The sequence below is a fragment of the Halichoerus grypus genome, chromosome 13 (assembly GCF_964656455.1).
Source record: "Halichoerus grypus chromosome 13, mHalGry1.hap1.1, whole genome shotgun sequence".
In the NCBI taxonomy this organism is placed as follows: Eukaryota; Metazoa; Chordata; class Mammalia; order Carnivora; family Phocidae; genus Halichoerus; species Halichoerus grypus.
Genome location: NC_135724.1, coordinates 48,739,196 through 48,752,332, shown reverse-complemented (window position 1 = coordinate 48,752,332; position 13,137 = coordinate 48,739,196). Strand labels below are relative to the sequence as shown.

Genomic DNA, 13,137 nt, shown 5'->3' with positions numbered 1-13,137 from the left:
TGCTTGGTTGGTTTAACATTTGAATATCAATGTTTCCTATGTTAACAAACTAAAAAATAAAACCATATAATTATCTCAGTAGATGCAGGAAAAAAACATTGACAAAATCCAATATTTATTCCTGATACTCTTAACAAATTAGAAAAAAAAGGGAATTTCCTCAGCCTGATAATGAACATCTACAAAAACCCCACAGCGAGCCTACCTAAGATCAGAACAAGACAGGTATGTCTGCTCTTACCACTTCTATCCAGTTGTGCTGCAGATTCTAGCAGTGTAGTCAGGCAAAAAAAAGAATTAAAGGCCTCCAGATTGGAAAGGAAGACATAAAACTGTCTTTATTTATAGACCACAGGTGATCTATGTAGTAAATTCAGTGAAATCTACAAAAAAGCTATTAGAACTAATAAGTAAGCTTAGCAACATTCAGGATATAAGATCAATATACAAATATCAATTATATTTCTATATGGCAACAACAAGCTATCAGAAATTAAAAATTTTAAAATAACTACCATTTATAATACATATAAACATATAATATTACATATAATAAAAATATGAAATATTTAGGGATAAATCTGATGGAAGGTGTGAAAAAACTATAGCCTGAAAACTAGAATATAATGCTGAGAGGAAGTAAAGAAGACCTAAATAAATTGGAGAGCTATCTCTTGTTCATGGGTTGAAAAACTAACATTGTTAAGATGTCAGTTCTCTTGGGCGCTGGGTGGCTCAGTTAGTTAAGCGACTGCCTTCGGCTCAGGTCATGATCCCGGAGTCCCGGGATCGAGTCCCGCATTGGGCTCCAGGCTTGGCAGGGAATCTGCTTCTCCCTCTGACCCTACCCTGTCTTGTGCTCTCTCTCTCAAATAAATAAATATAACCTAAAAAAAAAAAAAAACGATGTCAGTTCTCTCCAAATTGACCTGTAGATTCAACACAATCCAAACCAAAATTCCAGAGGCTTTTTTTGGGTAGAAGTTGACAAGCTAATTCTAAAATTCATATGGAAATGCAAATGACTTAAAATACCCAAAACAACTCTGAAAAAGAAGAATAAAATTGGAAACTAACACTACCTGATTTGAAGAATGATTTTATTTTATTTTATTTTATTTATTTATTTATTTTTTTAAAGATTTTATTTATTTATTTGAGAGAGAGAGAATGAGAGACAGAGAGCATGAGAGGGAGGAGGGTCAGAGGGAGAAGCAGACTCCCTGCTGAGCAGGGAGCCTGATGCGGGACTCGATCCCGGGACTCCGGGATCATGACCTGAGCCGAAGGCAGTCGCTTAACCAACTGAGCCACCCAGGCGCCCTTGAAGAATGATTTTAAAGCTGCAGTAATCAAAACAACATGGTACTGGTGTAAAGACCTACAGATACATCAGTTGAACAGAATAGAAAGTCTAGAAATAAATTCACATGCATATATGTACATTTAACAAAGGCACAAAGGCAGTGCAGTAAAGAAAGGATAACCTTCTCAACCAATAGTGCTGGAAGAATTGGATATCCATATGCATAAACATGAACTTCAATCTACATCTCACACCACATGAAAAAATAACTCAAGTGGATCATAGACCTAACTGTAAAACTACAAAATAGGGGCGCCTAGGTGGCTCAGTCGTTGGGCGTCTGCCTTCTGCTCAGGTCATGATCCCAGGGTCCTGGAATCAAGCCCCGCATCAGGCTCTCTGCTCAGCAGGAGCCTGCTTCTCCCTCTCCCTGCTGCTCCCCCTGCTTGTGCTCTCTCTCTGTCAAATGGTTAAATAAAATCTTAAAAAAAAAAAAAAAAAAACTACAAAATATATAACTTCTATAAGAAAACATAGGAAAAAGGATCTGTGACCTAGGTTAGGCAAAGATTTCTTAGATATAGCACCAAAAACAAAATCCACAAAAGAACAAATTGATAAATTAGACTTCATTAAAATTAAGAAATTCTTCTTAGAAGACACTATTAAGAAAATGAAAAGACAAGCCACAGCCTGGATGAAAATCCTTGAAAAAGATATATAGGAATTGTATTTAGAAGAAAGACTTTTAAAAAAACTCAATAATAAGAAAATAAACCAGTTTTTAAAATGGACGAAAGATATATGGATGGCAACTAAGCACATAAAAAGATACTTAAGACCATTAGTCATTAGCAAAATGCAAATAAAACAGTGAGTTATCACTCTACATTTATTAGAATAGTTCAAATTAAAGGGCTAACTATACCAAGCATTGATGTGGAGGAATTAGAACTAAATACACTGCTGAGAACATAAAATAGTAAAACCACTTTAGGAAACAGTTTGGTAGTTTCTTTAAAAAAGTTAAACATATACCTATCATATAGTCTAGCCATTCCATTCCTAGATATTTACCCAAGAGAAAGGAAATATATGTCCATATAAAAACTTGTGCACAAATGTTCATAACAGCTTTATTTGTAATAGCAAAAACTGGAAACAACCCAAATGTTCCTCCAGGTGAATATTTATCCATTGCTATATGTCCATACAATGTAATACAACTCAATAAACAGTAATGAGCTATTGATACTTATAACAACATGGATGAATCTCAGAATAATTAGGGTGAGTGAAAAAAGCCAGACAAAAGAAAAAGGAATATTGTGTTAGTCTGTTTATAAGTAACTCTAGAAAGTGCAAACTAATTTATAGTGACAACAGGTCAGTGATTGCTTGGGGATGGGGGAGCAAGGGAGACACAGGAGGGAGGGATTACAAGGAGGTACAAGGAGATTTGGGAGTGGGGCGCCTGGGTGGCTCAGTCTGTTAAGCATCTCCTTTCAGCTCAGGTCATGATCCCAGGGTCCTGGGATTGAGCCCCACATTGGGCTCCTTGCTCAGCGGGGAGCCTGCTTCTCCCTCTCCGTCTGCCTGCCACTCGCCCTGCTTGTGCTCTCTTTCTCTCTCTATCAAATAAATAAATAAAATCTTTAAAAAATAATAATATAATAAAAAAATAAAAAAACAAAGAGACTTGGGGGTGATAAATATGTCAACTGTGTTGACTGTGGTGATGGTTTCACAGGCATATCTATATGTAAAAACTTATCAAATTGTTTAAGTATGTGCATTTATTGTTAATCATACTTAAAGCTGTTTAAAAAATCAACAGCATAAGAACAGATTAGGAAATATCTTGTTTAATATTAATTTTAGGGGGACTTGTGTTTCAATTGAGTCAAAAGTAAAACACAGCTGACATAAATAACTAATGCAGCCTCGTAGTGCATTAATAGGAATATGGTGTCTTATTAGAAGAACATTAATTGCAGTCTGAATGTGAAAATAGGTCCAGTGTACTTTATGTGGGAAAGAAGCAAATTATGAGGTCCACATTTTATGCAGGTGTCAAGGGCAGAAAGAGTGATGATAAAGATTTAAGTTCTCAATCATCTGGAAAACCCTTAACAAGATTTAGCCAAATAGGGGCGCCTGGCTGGCTCAGTGGTAGAGCAGCATGCGACTCTTGATTTCAGAGTCATGAGTTCAAGCCCCACATTGGGTGTGAAGCCTACTTTTAAAAAAAAAAAGGTTTAGCAAAACGAATATTTACTGAATATCTACTGTGTTCTAGGCACTGTGCTAAACATGTTAACTGTTATGGTGAGGTAGGTACCATTTTTCAGGTCATGAAACAGAATCTCAGAAAAGGGTTAGTATTTGGTGAAAAAGAGCTAGTAAATGGCAAAATCAGAATTAGAACTCTTTCTACTTACTATGTAAATGGCTTCCTTTTTTAAAAAAAAGTTTTTTCCCCTAGGGATTTTGGGCTAACAGAGAGTTATTGAACTATTGCATAAAGAGGATAAGGAGATTGTTTTGGCTTTTTTCCCCCATTTTATTTCTTTAGCCAAGATATGACAGACATTGTGCCAGGAGCTGGGAATGCCCTCAAGGAGCTCATGACCTAGTGGGAGAAACAAGAAGTTACAAACCACAACATAGAGAGCAGAGCTATGACTTGCTCAAGGAACTTTCCAAGTCTGTGATTCCTCCAGTGTTTACAAGGTCCTCCTTTAAATGGATGTGAAATCACTAGTAGAGAGAATCAGGCAATCAGCTGCTTACTGGTTATCTAAACACCAGGTACTACACAACAGCCCAGGGTTTGAACCCATGTCTGAGTATGAGCAGGATCACAGGCTGTCACAGTTTGGACATTGGAGGCTACTTCCAAATAATCAAAACCACTAGTGTTAAATGCTAAATATGCCAATGTCCACCATCCATGATAAATTCAAGAGTAGAAGCATGTGCAAGGTGGTAAAGATTAGGGAATAACATAATAGGATTTACATTTTAGAAAGTTCAACCTGACATTATCTAATGCACATCTGTCCTTTCTGATTATTCTATAACTGGTATGTTCCAAAATTTGTTAATGAAATGAAATAAGACAAACGACATACATGAAATAAATTTTCAAAAATTAAAAATGAAACCATGGAGTCTTACCAGATTGTCTTGAGATAAATAAAAGGGTGCAGAACACCAATACTTTAGTAGACAGAGGAAAACTTGCACAAGGACAGCACTCACCTTGTTGACCATTTAACCAGTAGATCCTAGCAAGTTTCTTGACACATGGTAAGTGCTCAATAAATAATTGTTGAATAAATAAACACAGCAGTGGGATTCAGTATGATAGGTACTGAAAAGTGTCTCCTGGATTTGGGGATTAGATCATTGGTAACTTGGCAAAAGCAGTTTTCATTGAAATGGAATTACCCTTTTTTTTTTATTTTTTAATTAACATATAATGTATCATTTGTTTCAGGGGTATAGGTCTGTGATTCATCAGTCTTACACAATTCACAGCACTCACCATAGTACATACCCTCCCCAATGTCCATCACCCAGCCACCCCATCCCTCCCACCCTCCTCCACTCCAGCAACCCTCAGCTTGCTTCCTGAGATTAAGAGTCTCTTATGGTTTGTGTCCCTCTCTGGTTTCGTTTTGTTTCATTTTTCCCTCCCTACCCCTGTCTTGTTTCTCAAAATCCTCATATCAGTGAGATCATATGATACTTCTCTTTCTCTGATTGACTTATTTCGCTTAGCATAATACCCTCTAGTTCCATCCATGGAATTACCCTTTAAAATCACTATGTGTGGGGCACCTGGGTGGCTCAGTCGTTAAGCGTCTGCCTTCGGCTCAGGTCATGATCCCAGGGTCCTGGGATCCAGCCCCACGTCAGGCTCCCTGCTCTTCGGGGAGCCTCTTCCTCTCCCTCTGATCCTTCTCCCCGCTTGTGCTCTCTGTCTCAAATAAATAAATAAAATCTTTAAAAATAAATAAATAAAATCACTGTGTAATCTAATACTGAAGTAAATGCTCACTTTGTACAATTAAGTACTTCTGATGCCAGTTGTCAGTAGACACATAACTATTTTCTATATTTTTAAAACACTTATTACACTGCTTTGAAACATTTACATTCTAGAAAATATACATGCATACATAAATATGCACTGTATTCATATATACACAGTGAAGTTTCTCTTTCCATTCCCCCTCGTTTCTACATGCCCCCACCAAACAGGTAATCACTGTCAATGGTTTCTCATGTGTCTTTCTAAATTTTCTTTATATCTATTCAAGCAGGCACAAGCATGGATTCTTATTTTTATACATTTTTTTTACTCCAAAGGCAGCATTTTGTACATACTCTTCTGCACTTCGCTTTTTCATATAGTTATCTCTTAGAAATCTTGCCAAATCAATAAAGAGCTTCCTCATTATGTTTTACTGTTGCATACTGTCACACTGTGTGCATGTGCCATAATTTATTTACCCTATCCCCTATTGATGGGCATTTATATTGTTTTTAAACAATGCAACAATGAATAACCTCCACGTGTATTATTTCTCACATGTACATAAATATCCAGGAATTTCTGGATCAAACATGTCTTCATTTATAATTCCTATAAATGCTGTAAATTACTCTTCATAGAATTCTACCAGAAGATGTGTGTCAGTTTGTATTTCCACAGAGACGTCACTAACAAAGTTTATTTTTGAACTTTTGGATTTTGTCAATCTGACGGGTGAAAAACAATATCTGAGTGTAGTTTTAATCTGCATTTTCCTTGTTGACATTGAGCATCTTTGCATTTGTTTAAAAACTATTTGCATCTTCTTTCTATGAACCCTTAAGTTCCTTTACCTTGACTTGTTTGTCATGGTTTGGGTTCTGCTGGAATCAGAGCCCAAAGGAAGGATTTGGGTGTGCGTAGTTTATTTGGGAAGTGATCTCTGCAAGCAGGAATAAGCCAAAAAAGAGTGTGTTTTCTGTGTAGTTGCTGTAAACCAGGAGGACTTGAATCTACCAGGTTCTCCAAGAAGCATGCAGAATGCCTCCCAGAATTATCCTTCCAAAGAATGGAAAGCTAGGACATTTATTCTTAGTCCTCCATTAGTTGACGGCTGCCCCAGAGTTGTTACACTTCCTCACACTTCTGGACCACACACAGGGCTAAGAGCTTGATGGCCTTGAAGAAGGCCTTGAGATAAAAAGCTCAAAGAAGCTAGATATGAGCTTGAAGTAAGATGCTGCCCCTAGGAATCTGACCTTACACAAAACCATCCACCATAGCTCCTGCTGAAATCAAAGATGGGCCAAAGAAGTGGTATGGGGCAACAAAGGATCTCCAACAGTAATCTTTTCTCTTAGTGACTTCTGTTGACAGGAACATAGTGTAATAGTGAGTTATAAATATTATCCCTGGTTTATAATTTTTCTTTTAGTGTTTTTAAAATAACAGCTTTATTGAGATATAATTCACATATCTTACAATCTACCCATTAAAAGTGTACAATTAATGTTTTTTAGTATACTCACAGAATTGTGCAACCATCACCACAAAAACTTCAGAACATTCACATCACTCCAAGAGAAACCGTGTATCCATTATCAGTCACTGTCAATTTCAGCCCTCTGCTCCCAGCCCCTGGGAACTACAAATCTACTTTCTATTTCTATGAATTTGTCTATTCTGGGCATTTCATATAAGTGGAATCATACAACATATGGCCTTTTGTGACTGGTCTCTTTTATTTGGCATATTGTTTTCAGGGTTCATCCGTGTTGTAGTATATAGGAGTACTTCATTCCTTTTTACTGCTGAACAGAATCCCATTTTATGCATATACCACATTTTATTTATCCATTTATCAGTTTATAGACATTTGGGTTGTTTCCACTTTGGGGCTATTTGGAATAATTCTGCTGTGAACATTTGTGTATAGATTTTTGTGTGGAAATACGTTTTCACTTATTGCTCATTTCATACCTATGAGTGGAATTGCTGGGTCATATGATAACTATATATATCCATTTGAGGAACTATTTTCCCAAGTGACTGTACCATTTTACATTCCTACCAGCAATGTGTGAGGGTTCCAATTTCTCCATATCCTCACCAACACTCTTCGTTGTCTGTCTTTTTTTTTAATTTTAGACATTCTAGTGGGCATTAAGTAATATCTCATTGTGGTTTTGATTTGTATTTCTCCAATGGCTAATGATGAGCATTTTTTCATGTGCTTATTGGTCATTTGTACATCTTCTTTGAAGAAATGTCTATAGAAATCATTTGCCCATTTTTCAGTTGGGTTATTTATCTTTCTATTTTGAGTTGTAAGGGTTCTTTATATGTACTGGATACAAGTCCTTTATCAAATTATGAGTTGCAAATATTTTTCCCACTCTAAGGGTTGCTATTACCTTCACACGGCCCTTCCTCTGTGTGTGCGCTTCCCTGGTTTCTCTTCCTCTTCTTTTTTTTTTTTTTTTTAAGATTTTATTTATTTATTTCTCAGAGAGATAGAGAGCACAAGCAGGGGGAGTGGCAGGCAGAGGGAGAGGGAGAAGCAGGCTCCCCGCTGAGCAGGGAGCCCGATGTGGGACTCGATCCCAGGACCCTGGGATCATGACCTGAGCCGAAGGCAGTCGCTTAACCGACTGAGCCACCCAGGCGCCCTCTCTTCCTCTTCTTATGAGAACACCAGTCAGGGGCACCTGGGTGGCTCAGTCGGTTAAGCATCTATCTTCAACTCAGGTCATGATGTTAGGGTCTTGGGATCGAGCCCCATGTCAGGCTCTCTGCTCAGTGGGGAGTCTGTTTCTCCCTCTCACTCTCCTTCTGTTCTCTCTCTCTTGCAAATGAATAAGTAAAAATCTTAAAAAAAAAAAAAAAAAACACCAGTCAGATTAACACCCCACACTTATGACCTCATTTAACCTTAATTACCTCTTTAAAGACCCTATCTCCAAATACTGTCACATTCTAAGGTACTAGGCATTAGGGCTTAAAAATAGTTTTGCTAGGCTGGGGTGGGGTGGTGGGGAATAGACACAATTCAGTCCATAATAATGGCATACAGTTGTTCACAGTATTCCTTCATAACTTTTTTTAGAAGTAAAGTTGCCAGTGATGCCCTCTTGTTCATTTTTTATTTTAGTAATTTGCATCTTTTCTCTTTTTTTCTTGGGCAGTCTAGCTAAAAGTTTAATTTCATTAATCTACTCAAAGAACAAACTTGGTTTTGTTGATTGTTGCTATTGTTTCTGTATTCCCTATTCATTCATTTCTGCTATAGTCTTTATTATTTCCTTTCTTCTGCTTATTTTGGATTTAGTTTGCTCTTTTTCTAGTTTTTTAAGGTAGAGTTTAATTATTTATTTGAGATCTTTCTTCTGTTTTCATATAGGCACTTACAGCCATAAATTTCCCTCTGAACACTTTAACAGCATCTCATAAGTTTCCATACATTGTGTTTTCATTTTCATTTATCTTAAAGTGATATCTAATTTCCCTTGTGATTTCTTCTTTGACCTATTGGTTATTTAGGAGTGTGTTGTTTAATTTCCACATATTTGTGAATTTTTCAAATTTCCTTTTGTTGTTGATTGCTTATTTAAACCCATTGAGGCCAGAGAATGTAATTTGTAAGATTTCATTTCTTTTAAGTTTATTGAGGCTTGTTTTATCATCTAACAGATTGTCTATCCTAGAGAATATTCCCTGTGCACTTGAGAAGATTGTATTCTGCTTTTGTTAGAAGAATGTTTTATTGATATCAGTAAGTCTAGTTGATTTATAATGTTTTAAGTCTTTTGTTTCCTTGTTGATCCATCTCCCTAGTTTCTCTATTCATTATTGAAAGTGGAGTATTATAGTCTCCACCTATTACTATTGAATTGCCTATTTCTCCCTTCAGTTCTTCAGTCTTTGCTTCATGAGTCTGGGGTTCTATTGTTAGGTGCATATATGTTTTTAATTGTTATGTCTTCCTGGTGGATTGACTCTTTTATCAATATAAAATATCCTTCTTTTCTCTAGTAATAATTTTTGTCTTAAAGTCTATATTTTCTGATATGGCCACTTCAGTTGTGTTCTAGCTACTGTTTGCTTGGTTATAGTGTGTTTTGTCATACAGGTTTCTTAAATTTTTGTGTAGTTGAATATATAAAACTTTTTCTCATGGCTTCTGTGTTTTGAACAGTAGTTTGACCTTTTCCATTTTAAAGTGATAATTAACTCTTCTGTGTTGTTTCCTATTATTTCTATATCTTCAGTTTTTAAGTGTGTATCTTTAGTCCATTTGACTTTGTTTGGTATTTAGTGTAGGATGTGGGTCCATCTTAATTTTTTTCTTATATATCAAATTGCCTCAGTACAATTTATTGAATGGCTCATCTTCATTGCTGCTTTGAGCTGCTACCTTTATCTTATACTAAATTCTCTTGTGTATTTGCATCTATTTCTTACTGTCTTTTTTATTCTATTATTCTGTTTGTCTACTAATGCACTTATTGACTGAAGTTTTATAGTAAGTCTTATTATATCATCATACTAGACTCTCCTCATTTCTATTATTTTTCAGAATGTTTCCAGCTATCCTGGTGTGTTTATTTTTTTATATCAACATCACATCAATTTGCCTACTTTACACATTGTAATAATTTTAATAGTAATTCTAATAACATCTATACCTGTTGGTATTTTCCTAGGATCACATTAAATTTATAAGTTAACTTAGATTGATTTCATCTTTTTGACATCAAATGTTCCTGCTCAGAAACATGGTATGTCTTGACATTTGTTCAGTTCTATTTTCATGATCTTCAGAAGTATTTTTTTAATTTTTAGAAATCTTTAATATGAAAAGTTAAAATACATATAAAAATAGACTAACAATCAACAAAACTAAAAGGCAGCTATGGAATGGGAGAAGATATTTGCAAATGACATATCTGATAAAGGGTTAGTATCCAAAATATGTGAAGAATTTATAAAACTCAACACCCAAAAATCGAATAATCCAATTAAAAAATGGGCAGAAGACACGAATAGACATTTTCCCAAAGAAGACATGCAGATGGCCAATAGACACATGAAAAGATGCTCAATATCACCAATCATCAGGGAAATGAAAATCAAAACTACAGTGAGATATCACCTCACACCTGTCAGAATGGCCAAAACCAACAACACAAGAAACAACAGCTTGGCAAGGATGTGAAGAAAGGGGAACCCTAGTGCACTGTTAGTGGGAATGCAAATGGAAGCAGCCACTGTGGAAATGGAGGTTCTTCAAAAAGTTAAAAATTAGGGCACCTGGGTGGCTCAGATGGTTAAGCGTCTGCCTTCGGCTCAGGTCATGATCCCAGGGTCCTGGGATCGAGTCCCGCATCGGGCTCTCTGCTCCTTGGGAGGCTGCTTCTCCCTCTGCCTCTCTCTCTCTCTCTCTGTCTCTCATGAATAAATAAATAAAATCTTTTAAAAAAAAAAAAAGTTAAAAATTAGAGTGCCTTATGACCCAGCAATTGCACCACTAGTTATTTACCCAAAGAATACAAAAATACTAATACAAAGGGATACATTCACCTCAGTATTTATAGCAGCATTATCTACAATAACTAAATTATGGAAATAGCCCAAATGTCCATCAACTGATGAATAGGTAAAGAAAATGTGGTATGTATATATACACACACACACACACACACAATATATACACATACACACACACAATGGAATATTACTCAGCCATAAAAAAGAATGAAATCTTGCCATTTGCAGCAACATGGATGGAGCTAGAGTTATTATGTTAAGCAAAATAAGTCAGAGAAAGACAAATACCATATGATTTCACTCATGTGGAATTTAAGAAACAAAACAAGCAAAGGGAAAAAAAGAGAGAGAGAGGCAAACCAAGATACAGACTCATAACTATAGAAAACCAGCTGATGGTTACCAGAAGGGAGGTGGGCGGGGGGATGGTTAAATAGGTGATAGGGATTAATGAGTGCACATGTTGTGATGAGTGCTGGATATTGTATGGAATTGTTGAATCACTATATTGTACACCTGAAACTAATATTACACTGTATGTTAACTAACTGAAATTTAAATAACTTAAAAAAAATAGACTAATATAATGAACGAACACCATGGACCTATCATCCAGCTTCAGAATTATGAGCACATGGCCAATATTATTTAATCTTACTTTCTCTCTCCTTCTTTCCCTCAATATGTTAAAACAAATCCCATATTATATTAAGAAATATTGTAGTTTTTGGCATACAGTTGTGTATATTTCTTATTAAGCTTATTCCTAGGCATTTTATCTAACTATTGATTGTTGCTTATATATATGAAGATTGATTTCTGTACATTAACTTTGTTTCTTTTCATTATTTTAAGAATATTGGTCTCTGCTAATTTGAATTCAGTGATTTGAAAAAATAAGGTGAATCATCACCCTTCATAATTTATCAACTACATTTTACCTATATGTTTTCCTGGGCTATTAGAAATATGCTAAAATTATAGGTATAAACTACTGTAGTAAGTTACTAGCCTTGTTCCAAACAATACGATTGTGGCCTGAAACATAATGACCAACAGCAAACTCACCTGGGATTCGTATCCTGTAAGATATGACATGAAAAACTGTCTTCCAGTTTCCTGCAACATTGTAATGTTGTATGAGCCGTTGCTGGCCTCTGTTCTTCCATAGACTTAAAATCACTCCCTAGTGGTAAAGTCTCCCCCTCAGAGAGGCACATTAACTCTTCTGAGCCAGTAGGGGACCATTTCAATTTTTTAGGTCTTATGAATAGCATTGATTAGAGGATCAGGAATCACACTATGGTATGAATACTTGTTTTTTTAAAGGTTTTATTTACTTACTTGAGAGAAAGAGTGAGAGAGAGCATGCACGAGTGGTTGGGGGGGTGCAGAGAGAGAGGGAGAAGCAGGATCCCCGCTGAGCAGGGAGCCTGATGTGTGGCTCAACCCCAGGACCCTGAAATCATGACCTGAGCAGAAGGCAGAGGCTTAACTGGCAGAGCTACCCAGGCACCCCTGAATACTTATTTTTTAGGTAATTCCTAATGTAGTACCATCAGTATCCTGCTCTTTAGAGCATTTTTTCTTTTCAAACTCGCAGGGAGTTTTAACGGTCCCTTTTGACACTTGCTGGTATTAATTGATTAAGCTGTTGTGGAAGAGTGGAATCAGGAATTGGGGGTCTATACTCATTTTGGAAAACTCTAGTTGGCTTTAGTGTTTATGTTCCCCATAGCCTGTGTCTGAAATGGCATGTGGTCTTTCTGGGCTGAATTATTTTCTGAATCCAAATAGGAAACTTCTTTTGGATGTACCTGGTATTACATAGGTAAATTAATTCGTTTGTTCCAAAAATTGAGGCAAACTTTCCTTCAGAGAAAAGTGCTTTCTCCTACATTGCAATGACTTAGTTTGCAGGACACCTTTTAAATGACAGAGTCATCCGAACAGAGATAAATATATTTCATTAAAATACAACTTTAAGGGGAACTGTGGAGATAGTTTTAAATGGCACGTAATGATATCCTTGATGCCACATCATATGACTTTGACCGAGTTAAATGATGACTACTCCTTAATGTAGTACTACCTACCTCGTTGAGTTTTTATAGGGATTAAGTGAATTGATGTATTTAAAGTACTTAGACTAGTACCCAGCACATAACAAAAACCTGAATATAGAGAAACTGACTTCCTTAAAATAGGTCAAAGATAAAACTGAAATTTTACAATCTGCTTT

At 36.1% G+C, this 13,137-nt stretch overlaps 1 protein-coding gene across 5 annotated transcripts in view; it reads left to right on the top strand.

Moving 5' to 3' along the window:
- The window catches only part of GREB1L (GREB1 like retinoic acid receptor coactivator), a 268,214-nt gene that overhangs the window by 166,462 nt on the left and 88,615 nt on the right, over positions 1-13,137 (top strand). The window lies entirely within an intron of this gene.